The following is a 10,877-nucleotide window of genomic DNA, read 5'->3' on the forward strand; positions in this document are numbered from 1 at the left end:
CCATCATTAATGTTAACATAGAGATTATAAGATTTAATTCACCTTAGATTTTCTGGGGTCTCTTGGTCAACAGGGAGTCTGTTCAGTGGGTTGGGGTATTAGGATTTTATTTTTAGCTTACACCATTACAATTTAATATTCACTGTGGGGCAATGAATAATCTGTCCCTAAGATGAATTGAATCAATAGAGATACTGCATGCAAACAGTAAGTAAAGAGTAGGTTGGATGAAGTTAAAAAATAAAAGCAGGCCGGGCGTGGTGGCTCAAGCCTGTAATCCCAGCACTTTGGGAGGCCGAGGCGGGTGGATCACGAGGTCAGGAGATTGAGACCATCCTGGCTAACACGGTGCAACCCTGTCTCTACTAAAAATACGAAAAAAGTTAGCCGGGCGCGGTGGCGGGCACCTGTAGTCCCAGCTACTTGGGAGGCTGAGGCAGGAGAATGGCGTGAACCTGGGAGGTGGAGCTTGCAGTGAGCTGAGATGGTGCCACTGCACTCCAGCCTGGGCGACAGAGTGAGGCTCTGTCTCCAAACAAAAAAAAGCAGCAACAACAACAACAACAAAAGAAACACAAAATAATTAGTCGGGCATGGCGGCTTGCGCCTGTAGTCCCAGCTGCTGGGGAGGCTGAGGCAAGAGACTGGCGTGAACCCAGGAGGCCGAGCTTGCAGTGAGCCGAGATCGCGCCATTGCACTCCAGCCTGGGCGACGGAGGGAGACTCTGTCTCAAAAATAAATAAATAAATAAATAAAATAAAACAAAAACCACTCTGGTCCTAAGTATTAAATTATCTTTAACTCATACAGACTATGCAAGTGCAACCTAATTAATAAAGTAGCGTTTCAATCATTGTAAACTGTTACTAAGGAAACTGAATTGTTTTGTACGCCTGTTGCCCGCCTATCAGGAAGCTTGGAACGGAAGGCAGGCTGCAAGCTGATTCACAGTCTGGCGTGTTCTTTCTGTTTCCTCAGTTTTTTGAGCCACATAAAGCAGGAGGTGGCTCTTGGAGAACTGAGGAACAAACCTGGAGTCGCCTCCCTGAGATCAGCCCTTGCAGGCATGAGCTTTCTCAAGTTGAGTGGCAGCAGGAAGGCTGTGTCAGCTCCATTGAACTCCATGTGACACCAGGAAGTATTTCCACCCAGGAGCCAAGGCGCACCTTAATACTCACACGGAAAGGAGGTTAGGTCACCTGTGCCTGGGCTGACTCGTGTTCGGTAGTGACTTTCTTAGGCTATGCTGGGAAGTTTAAGGCCAAGTCAGGACCCAAAGGGAGGGAGTGTAGTCCTCACCTAGTGATGTATGAGCATCTGTATTTTAACTCTGTAAAATGTCTTCATTTAAAATTGCTTAAGGAAAATATAGTTAAGTAGTGGCTGATATACAGAGTATTTTAAAAATTACTTACAACATGACCATAAGACAAAAATGTGAGTGTCTGTCTCTCACTGTCCTTTGGGGGCAATTTAACAGGCCCCACAGGGCTTATCTGGAGGAACAGACCTTGTGTGACTCATTGCTAGCAAATGGTCCCCAGCTTAATGAAGTTGCATTTAACTTGTAGATTTTTGGCTGATAGAGATACAAATAGTTTGTGTCTGATAGAGAACATACATCCAAAGGTTACAGACTGTGGACCAGTAGGATTTTAGTCAGTTTTCTATCCAATTTAACAAACTTAGACTAACATTATTTTAAATTGGGTATAAAACCTGCCTCTTTAAATACTCTTTGAACCAGCTTTATAATCTTACTGACTCCCTCATCAATTAACAAGCTGAATAAAATCTTTGATATCCATTCATGTCTTTTTGTGTTTCTTTGTGTTTTGAGACAGGGTCTTGCTCTGTTACCCAGGCTGGAGTGCAGTGGCATGATGACAGCTTGCTGCGGCCTCGACCTCCTGGGCTCAAGTGATTCTCCCACCTCAGCCTCTTGAGTAGCTGGGCCTATAGGCGTGAGTCACCATGCCCAGCTAATTTTTATTTTTTTTTAATTTTTTTTTAGAGATGGTGTCTCACTATATTACCCAGGCTGGTCTCAAATTCCTGGGCTCAGTGATCCTCTTGACTCAGCCTGTCCAAGTGCTGAGATGATGATAGGCATGAGCCACCTCTCCTGGCCCTGCATTCATTTTATATTTGTATGATGGTCATTTTTTTTTTTTTTTTTTTACTTTTGAAAGTTATACTTTAACATGAACATGGTATCAAATTGTGCCTAGATGTTTGCATATCTCTGAATCTTCTTAAAAACAGTTTTGCAAATGCTTAGATAATTTCTATTTTAACAATTTAATTTTTCAGCTGAAGCATAATTATTGACAGAAAAAAAATTTAGCATGTCTTATTCCTTTTAGGAGAAACCTGGTTATAGACTATGCGGCTATTAATATATATAACAGAAAATAAGTGGTCACTTTTTAATGCATCTTCATAAGAAACTCTACAAGGAATAGTGAAACATCCTGTTGTTGGGATTAGGAGACAGGATAAAAAGTTGAAAAACAACAGTTTTTTAAAGAGATAATTTAAATACTTTGTTATTTGCCCTGCATTGGAGGTAGATAAGCCTTCTTGTCCTTGCAACCCAAACTATAGTTGGGTATTTAAAAAATGTTTTTGAACCAGTATAATGATTCTTAGTCTTTGTGTAACCATGGAATCACTTGAAGGACTTTGAAACTGCCAGTGCCTGGGTTCCGTTCCCAGCATGTCCAATTTAATTGATGTAATCATGGCCTGAACACTGAGATTTTAAGGATATATTTAATTCACAAATAAAGAATTGCATATATTTAAAGTATACAACATGACGATTGGATATACATGTACATTGTGTAATGATTAGCAAAATCAAATTAATTTACACATTGTCTAGGTGAAAACCATGGCCAACACAGACAATCACCAAGATTGTTCTCAGCACCTTATTAAAAACGAAAATTCGTGGTTCCCACCACTCAGAGGTTCTCATTCAGGTAGTTTCAAGTGGCAACAAAGAATCTTCAGTAAATGCTAATGATCGATCAGGTCTGGGATTTTAGAAGAATTGGTAATAAGATTGATTACCCAGACCAGACATTTTTGCCTTATCATATCCAGCTCCAACTATTATCCTTAGCTGGCTTTGTTCATTCACATGTTGGAAATTTAGTTTTTGATATTTTAGTAGGGAAATCTTATTTTGGGAAAGGAGTAGATTCAATGTAATATTGAAAGGAGACAAGGTATTTTCATAGGAGGAAACATAATAGCTCCATAATTAAAGTACAAAAACTGCATTTTACTGAACTTATGTAATTTTCACTGATCAATATTTGTTGATTGGGGAAATGAATTCAATCACAAGGGGAGAAAAATCATTTCTCAGTGTTCTAAATTGAAATCTTCCAGAAATACTGAAGACTGATAAAACTTTGGCCCCACTACCACATCACGATGTGGAATGGGGCTGCTGCTGCCCTAGCACTGGCTAATTATAAACATCTCTCTGAAATGCACAGAAAGCTTTGAGCATAGGAACCTGCTGTCTCTAAACTGGGCACTACGAAGCACACTCCAGCTGCTGAGCAGTAAGCTCCATCTAGCCCTCTCTGTACCTGTTTGTTTGTCTCAAAGGGGATGAATATGAAAGTTTACTTTCAGAAACAATAAACATTAACTGACTTTGTTCTACTTCTTAAATTTTATGTTCTCATAATGGTATGGGAACTCTGTTGTCCCCACCCAAATCTCACCTTGGATTATAATAATCCCCAAGTTCCAATTATCTCCCAGGTGGAGATAATTGAATTATGGGGGTGGTTTCCGCCATGCTGTTCTCGTGATAATGAGCAAGTTCTTACAAGATCTGATGGTGTTTATAAGTGTCTGATATTTCTCCTGATGGTTCTCTTTTTCTCTCCTGCTGCCCTGTGAAGAGGGGCCTTCTGCCAAGATTGTAAGTTTCCTGAGGCCTTCCCAGTCACGTGTAACTATGAGTCAATTAAACCTCTTTGTAAATTACTCAGCCTCCAGTATGTCTTTATAGCAGTATGAGAACGGACTCATACACATAAGGAAATTAAAAGAACGTTAGAGTTGCATGCTTAACATTGATGCTGGTTGGAAAACCAAATTTTCATTCAGGTAGAGATAGAGGATAAAGAACTTGTAATTCACTGAGTTCAATAGAATTGCAAAAAAATAACTAAGTTAATCATTCAAGGTCCAGATATTTCCTTGTTTGCAAGATAGTTTTGTTTTATCTTATAACTTGACCATTTCAGGCTTCTCAAGGAGTTTTTATGATAAGCATGCATTTAGACAAGCACAAATGGTACATAATGAATAGCGTAGAATTATATAAGTATACATGCTGTTGATGGGAACATGAATAGAAAAAAATAAACTTGTATCTACATTCCGCCAAATTACAAAATCTTAATATAAAATTGTATTTGTTTTGTTTTAGATTTTACAGATATTAAAACTAGATATAAAATTGAGGCTCACAATGTTTCTATCAGAGATCCAGCTCCATTTTTTCTATCCCCATGTATAACCACTATCATGAACTTCATGCATATGTTCATATCCTTTTTACATCTATAGGCATACACACATACATGCACGTATATGTGTATATGTACACAAGAATGCACTACATTCTTTTGCAGGCTTTTATCTTTTATATAAATAATGTCATAGAGTGTGGACATTGTACAACTTGCTCTTTTCTCTTCAAATTGTTTTGGAAATTTGTACATGTTGATCCAGGAATCTCTAGCTTATTCATTTTAATTGCTCAGTTAAGTTTCATTTAAGAATATTTTGCCAATATTAAAAATCTTTACATACTTAAAATATTGTATATTTTCATTTATTAGGGTACTTTGTGATGCATTTTCATCAAACCAAACTTACTGATTTTGCTATCCCAAAAGTCTACACTATTTCCAATGTATTCTGATTTTTCTACCCATTTCTGAAATTAGTCCATTAAAAATCTCCTATTATGATTACGGATTTGTCCATTTCTCCTTGAATTTCTGGCAGGTTTTGCTCTATGTATTTAAAGGTTGTGAATATTAAGTGCATATAAATGTGACTAACAGCGAATTTTTTCCATGTATTTATATGTAGTGATTGTTACTGCTTTTTAACATAAGATCTATTTTGTCTGTTACTAACATTACTGTACTGGTTTTTTGGTCAATACTGATATAGTATTTTTATTCCACTACTTTATTATTTTTTCTCTGTGTATGTATATAACAGGGCTCCTTCAACGAGCTCATAGCTACACTTAATATATCCAGTAAAATGTTTTCTGTCTTTCAATAGATGACCTTGAGTGCATTTCTATTTACGGTGATTTCAATATACCCCAACTTAACTGTCATGTATGGTGGGTTTTCTTTTAATATCCTTTTTCCTCTTCCCTGTTGCATTGTTTGATTGCTTGTTTTCTCTTTCCATATCTTCTTTAGAATAAAGTTTCCTTTCTCCCTTTTTTCCTGCGCATTCTGTAGTTTACTCAGTAAGCATTAAACCAGAAGTTGCCTCTTCTAGAATAGTCTGATTATTCCGCACCTAGGTTACTCTTGCACTTTAAAAAAAATTGACAGATAGCATTGTACATTTTTACACGTATACATTGTGGAATGGTTAAATCTGATCATCAACAAATACATTACCGCAATGGTTATTATGTTTCTGGTGACAGCACATGACATCCATTCTTTTCACATTTTTCAAGCATACATTATATCATCATTAACTTTAGTCACCTTATGGTACAGCCTATCTGTTGAAATGTATTCCTCTTATCATATATCCTTTGACAAACATTTCCCCATCCTCTGCTCCCTGCTAATAACCCCAGCTTCTGGTAAGCACTGTTCTGCTCTCCACTATGTGCTCAACTTTTTCTGTATTCTTCTTAAGTCTTCATACATCTGAAAATGTTCTTTATTTTTCTCTTGCTCTTTTAAAATTCTAGGTTAACAGTTATTTTCCTCAGCAATTTAAAGATTTTTGAACTACTGAAATTTTCCTCCGTTGTTGTTGAAAAGGCAGTCAGCTGTCTGTCCAGTTAATGACCCTTTGTACATAATTGGCTCATTCATTTTGATGTTCCACAGTTATGCTTCAATATGTCTAGGTATGGACTTAGTATTATTTACTCTGGGGCTTGACATACCTTTTTAAAACCAAGGATTCATGTTATTCATTAGTTCTGGAACATTGTCACATACTATTGCTTAAAATATTGTTTTTTTCTTACAGTTATGTTGTATTTTCTCATTTTATCCTCCATACCTCCTACCTTTTCTTCTTTTTTTCTTCAATTTATTGTCTCTGTGATGAATCTCAAGTAGTTCGGACTGTTGTGTTTTTATTCCACCACTTCTCCCTTCAGAGATATCTAAGCTGCTATTTAGTATGCCCATTTACTATTTAGATGTCATTATCTATATTATTCTGGCCAAAAGTGGCAGCATCTCCAGGCATTCCTCACCCCCAGCAGGTCTCAACTATACTGGGACCTAGGCCAGGAGCACCGTGGTCCTCTAAGAATAAACAGAGCCAATGAGAAGAAATCCAAAATAAAATAAACAGAAAAAAGTAGTATAAAAACTTCATATAGATGAAGACCCAAAATTATGAAATTATGTAGAAAATAATGGTAATTTTATTTAGAAATATGAAGTTACTTGTATTTTGGTTGTTTCTATTGCTTGAAATAATTAAGGAGAGAAAACCTTTGACAAGCCATTTAAAATGAAAGAAAAACCACACTTCAGAAATAATAAAAGTCATATATTAATGTCTGCAGCAATAATCAAATTATTAGGTTGATGCAAAATGTAATGCTTTTATTACATTGAATGTAATGGCAAAAAACACAATTACTTTTTCACCTACCTAATAAAAAGCAATAAGTTTTTTTGTATAACCCTATAGGAATCAGCTGGCAAGTCTGCATAAAACTAATGGTTTTGAAGAAGATGTGCTGTCAAAATTAACTCAGAGATAAGAAAAAACTGAATAATAACTGCATGAGTAATAGAATTTATGTTAATACAAAGTAGTAAATGTAGTAAAAGTTTCAGATGTAATAAAAGAAAGAAACTTGTGGCAGGGGGCATTCCCTGACGAGAGAAGGGGACACTATGGCAAAGCATTGACCGGTTCTTGCTGCAGGAGGGCTGAGGCTATGGTATCTGAGTCATTTTTTTCTGGTTGTCACACCACCCCTAACTCCACTCAGAGTTTTTTTTTTTTTTTTTTTTTTAAAGCCATGTGAGTTTCTAAAGATTTGCAAAAACAGTTGGTAAAATTCTACATGCTTTTGTGACTAACACTTACCATACTGGTATCAGAAAGGTACATTTTAAAGAAGCATGCCAACAGCTTTGTCTTGATAGGCAAACATTAGACATATTCCCAGCAAAATAAGAGACAAAGTGGCTAACATCACCACTTCAATTGTGACTTTTATTTATTTTTTGAAAAGGCTCCACACCACTCTTGGTTCGAAAGAATCCTGCTGAACTTTCTTGAAAATGATTTTACTGGAATGCCACAGAATCTGCACAATTCAAGAGAGTGCTATTTAAAACCTGGCAGAGAACATCCATCTAAGTTTCCTTTTCTCCTTTATGTGGAAATGATTTTCTGGGAATTACTAATAATTCATATTAATGAATGTTTCTCAAAATTGTCACCCCCGGCTGGCCCGTGAGCCCTGGCTGTCCAGTGTTCCCAGAGCCATCTGGGCCCAACCTTCTACACTCCTGGAAATCGGGGCTCTGATAGGGCCAGTGTCAATATGAAGTGAGTATATTGGTGTCATCCTGATCTCTTTCAGGGCAGTTTTATATTATCCATCATGAGAGCAACCGCAGCCCTTTAAGGGAGTGTGGGTGGTGGATACAGGCTTCAGTGGGAGTGTTGACTCACCTAGCCTCTCAGGTGGGAGGGAAGAGCTGTAAGCAGAACCCAGGTCTCTGATCAGCCATGCCTGCTCCCTAGAGCCTCCTTCCACTAGTGTTGAAGCCCACCTGGAAAGGAGGAGCAAGTGCAGCCGGCAAGCTGCCTGGTGCTGCCCCCTCGCTCAAGTCTACCCTGCGGTACTCCCTGCACTGCCACCTCTGGTCCTCTGGGCACTATGTCACTGTTTCCCATGTGGCTCCGTCAAGACTGTCCTCTCCTGCTTAAATGATTTTCTTGATAGCTATGATTCTTCTGTCATACAATGAGGTTGATGATAAAAACACATGATTGTAACAAATATGAGTTATTAGTAACAGCTGTGATTCAAAGATAAAAATAAAACTAAGAACAAGGAGAGGTTCCACAATTTTCTAATGATTAAAATAATTCTGCATTGATGGATTCTTTGTCATTGTTATGACTAGTGTTAGAGTTAGGGAATAATTTTATGTGAACAGACTCATGAATGAGTCCAGTCACTGGATGTGAAAGTTGTCAAAGGGGATGGCTTTCTGAAAGGGTTTCGTAGCAACAACAACAAACCAGCAGCAGAGAATACGATTATTTATTTAACGTGTACAGTTTGCTAGGAAGGCAAAGTGTTAAGTGTTTTACTTTAAAATCTCACAAAAACATATGAAAAGTTTATTTGATTGTTCCCATTTCACAGATGGAACGGATTCTCTGTTTCTTCTGCTGAAGAGACAAAGCTCTGATACAACGTGTTCCTTCATGCAACAGCAACTGGTGTGGGGCTTTGGAAAGTTCACAGGCTTTGTGTTAGAGATCGAGGGATTTTAAAGTGAGACGTGTCTTTGAAAGGGCATTTCTTGAATTTACAGCCCATGTTACTTCTGCTCTGCCATGGATATGACAAAAGCCAGGTAATGAGGAGTCTGCCAACATACATGAACTAAATTGTATCCACGTGAGGAGCTGGGTCTGTGCAATTAGCAATGACACTTTGTGATTAGTTAGGATGCAGAAGTGGAAATTCTGGGTCTGTTGCATATCAGAATGGAAAATTGCTTCTTCTAGCACAAGTTCAAAAATAGCTATTCAGGTGGTAGCTTATGCTGAGGAGGAATCATATAATTCCAAATTTTAAACACAAATATCATTGCAAGTATTTTGAGACAATGTCTGATTATCCTACAGTAATCAAGATGTTTTTTAGAGTCTACGTCATGCCTGAGGGTTCCTTATTCTCTTCTCCCTTCACCCAGATTCCGACAAGTTGACATATGGTGCAGACGTCAGGGATTAAAGTATCTCCTTCATCGCTGATAAGGCTGAGTTGGAGAATTCTTCTTGGATCCAGTACAAAAATGAGATTGTTTCCATTTCCCACCTGAATTAAACTTACAGGGCAGAGATGAACTGCTCAGTGAGCAGGCCACATTCAGCCATAGCAGATCAAAGACCCGTATGTCTCGTGATCTTCAAGAAGTGGCTGGCAAGGCCAGAGATTGTGATCCCATCACTGCGTGTTAATCTCCTGTCAAGAGAAATAAAGAGCTGCTGAGAGAAAAGCAGATCCAGACTCCCCTCTCCTTGTGGGTGACTACAAAATCCTATTTTGTGGCACGAGGCAGGAGCCCAGAGAGATGGAGGAGAAAGCTGCTCCTCTAGGATATGAAAATACAGTTTAAAGGAAAGAAATTGACTAGAGATTCAGTGCATTCAGTGCTGTCTTTCCACCTGTTTATCTGGCTACCTCTTGCCTGCATGGCCTCCTGCTACTCAGTGTGGGTAACGTCAGAGACCTTCATCTGCAGGAAGGTAGAAAAAGGTATGTGCACACAAACATTGAATTCGGTACTCAAATAATAACACAACAAGCGTATCACAACATACCAGGTGCTCTGAAAAAGCATACATTTCATTGTATCCGTAGAGATGAGAAGCTTATGAATTCTGATGAGGACAAGAGCATGACTGACTGAGTCATAAGGGGGATCTCCATGGGGCTGGTGCTTCCTTAGAAAAATGTATTCTTGAAGGGCAGGCAAGGTTGCGTAAGAGAGGCTTGTAGGAGAGAGGTTGTATGGAGTGCAAAGCTAAGGAGTCTTTGGGGATCGCCGACGAGAATGAAACGTTTTAAAGTTTCAGGCAATGCCTTAGGAAAACCTGAGGCGCCTGTGCCTTGTTCACTGGGAGAGGTAACTTGGGCAAAGAGGACTTTGGGAGGGGTTGAAAAAAACAGCCCATGCAGTGATGGAATTAAAAGGGTGTTGGATGTGGGGATTGTTGCACAGGTGCCTTCTATGTGATTCCATTCTCTTCAGATTCGTGATGTAGACAGACTATTAACAATACAGCATCAGGGACGGAAAAGTGTCTAAAGGACCTGCTGAGAAAGATAACTGGGAGGCACAGTGGGTCACAGCTTCTCTGCACCATAGAGGGAGTTGCTTTGGAGCCTTAAAGATCATGGCCACACTTGCGCTGTCTATATTGGTTGAGGTTTGGTCTGTGTTCTGATGACCATCAGTTTGGGACAACTTAATATCACCTGGCTCATCTGCCATCTATTTGTCCTTAAGGAAGGCACATCATAGAGCTACACCTTATCCAAAATGGACATGGATTATTTGTGGACTCTGGATGCATGTAATGGCAGGGATTGGTGGAGATAGCGAGAATTCTGGGGACAAATCCTGGCTTTAACACTTCCTAGAGAGGTCACCATCATAGACAAATACAATTTCTGTGAGTTCTTGAAAGAGTGAAAATAATACCTCTCAGTGAGCTGTTTTAAAACATAAATAATGGAATGGAAAGTGCCTGGGACAAAGCATCACTGAATTGTTGTTCAGAAAATGCCAATTTACCTCTGAATTCCTTTTCTATGTATTCCATGATTTGTTGCTACCTGTGGCCTCCA

At 38.7% G+C, this 10,877-nt stretch overlaps 1 long non-coding RNA gene across 1 annotated transcript; it reads left to right on the forward strand.

The window, feature by feature from the left end:
• The first annotated feature begins 1,126 nt into the window (after positions 1-1,126).
• On the forward strand, positions 1,127-9,527 carry LOC108538609 (uncharacterized). Its single transcript, XR_001888130.1, has 3 exons — positions 1,127-1,190; positions 8,661-8,874; positions 9,217-9,527. It is a non-coding gene; the product is annotated as an uncharacterized LOC108538609 (long non-coding RNA).
• Positions 9,528-10,877: the final 1,350 nt, after the last annotated feature.

This window comes from Rhinopithecus bieti, unplaced genomic scaffold, assembly GCF_001698545.2.
Source record: "Rhinopithecus bieti isolate Rb0 unplaced genomic scaffold, ASM169854v2 scaffold_16180, whole genome shotgun sequence".
Taxonomy (NCBI): domain Eukaryota; kingdom Metazoa; phylum Chordata; class Mammalia; order Primates; family Cercopithecidae; genus Rhinopithecus; species Rhinopithecus bieti.